The 1,806-nt window shown below is 33.7% G+C and overlaps 1 non-coding gene across 1 annotated transcript; it reads left to right on the top strand.

Moving 5' to 3' along the window:
• The first annotated feature begins 1,046 nt into the window (after positions 1-1,046).
• LOC131066346 (U5 spliceosomal RNA) lies at positions 1,047-1,165 on the top strand. Its single transcript, XR_009111651.2, has one exon. It is a non-coding gene; the product is annotated as a U5 spliceosomal RNA (small nuclear RNA).
• Positions 1,166-1,806: the final 641 nt, after the last annotated feature.

Genomic DNA, 1,806 nt, shown 5'->3' on the forward strand with positions numbered 1-1,806 from the left:
CACCATCTATCATCATTCACATCTTTTTTGAAGGGACACCTAAAGATTAGAGCAATACATATTCAACACCAACAAGAGTTACTCTCTAGTCACATAGAAAGCAGGGGAAAGACGTATAACAAAAAGGAAGCAATACATTGATTAGCATGTAAATTAATATAGATAGTATTTTTTGAAATAGATGTGCAGGGAAGACCCATCTCAAATCCATTTTTTTTAGATATGCCAAAAGGATCAAGGACTGGGACATTGAGAGGATGGTAGAATTTTTAGTCAAATATGTCATAGGGGATGATTAAGATTTTGTGTAAAAGCTTTCATAAGTAATCATCATTTAGAACGACATTTGTGTGTAGGGAGTATGTTATACCCTTAATTCTGAAGTGTGCACATGGTTGAGAGTAGCTTGTGACTACTTTAACTCTTGGGGATGATTAAGATTTTGTGTAAAAACTTTCATAAGTAATCATCATTTAGAACGACATTTGTGTGTAAGGAGTATGTTATACCCTTAATTCTGAAGTGTGCACATGGTTGAGAGTAGCTTGTGACTACTTTAACTCTTAATTATATTGTGTAGTCACTGATATTGTCTTATTTATGTAATTAATTTTCATAGAAAGTTTCTTACATGGTAGAGAGAACTTTTAATCTTCCAAATTAGTACATTAGTCTTGATGGATTTGGGTATATGCGTATGTAAAGTGACACACCTTCAGATCTTCAGTCTGAAGCTCTCCAACTGAGCTATTCCCGCAGGAACTAAAAAGATAAGTAATTTTGGGTACACAGACAAACTGGATGGATTCACCATTGTAAATAGACGCATTCTGTAAGCAGAAGAAAAACGCAGACATTTCTGATGAGTTAGAATTGAATCGAAATGTTAAACACGCCCCCTTGTGTTTCTCTTCTTTTCAATCTCGCAGCTTTGAGAAATGCCATTTGCAGTTTCTTATTTATTAGTCCCACATTCATTACTTCGACAATAGCAAGGTGTAAGGAGATGCTATATAGTGTCCCGCATGTACTCTTCACTGTCACGGAGCCGCGTGGTCAAGACAGAGCAAACTATTCTTTCGCCTTTTACTAAAGAATACCGTGTCTTGGCCACTTAAAGCGGCATACGCCAATTTTTGGAGGCTTCCTCTACTTAAGTGGAGGCCCATAATACTAAACTAAAAGTATTTTAAATGTTTGAGATATGTCAAATCGTTTTCAAATGCGTTAGATGATGTCAATTCGTTCAAGCATCACATAAAATCTCTTTGACCTATATTAATAACCTATTATTCTATACGACTCTAGGACTTCTTTATGATCTAGGATTAAAAATTGGAGATCACAATTGGGGACCCCAATTACATATACCCTCGAGCATCATGGATCTGTGAAGGTACAAGTCTTGCGATCACAATGGCCCAATAGTGGTTTGAACCTTGGTGGTCACAACAACACCACCTCTTAACCAAAACACTACGAGAAGAAAAGTGTTGATTTATTAATAAAAGACAATTTGATTTGATTTTCTTTAAATTTTATTTAGTTAAGTGTTTTTTCATTCGAGATATTAGGGATGGTTCTTAAATATTTTATTACAATGCACAATTTGAAATATTTTGATTGATTCACAATGATTAATAAAAGACAATTTGATTTGATTTTCTTTAAATTTTATTTAGTTAAGTGTTTTTTCATTCGAGATATTAGGGATGGTTCTTAAATATTTTATTACAATGCACAATTTGAAATATTTTGATTGATTCACAATGATTATTGGAAATGAGGGTTTAATTCTAGTTCACA

The sequence above is a fragment of the Cryptomeria japonica genome, chromosome 3 (assembly GCF_030272615.1).
Source record: "Cryptomeria japonica chromosome 3, Sugi_1.0, whole genome shotgun sequence".
Classification (NCBI taxonomy): Eukaryota; Viridiplantae; Streptophyta; class Pinopsida; order Cupressales; family Cupressaceae; genus Cryptomeria; species Cryptomeria japonica.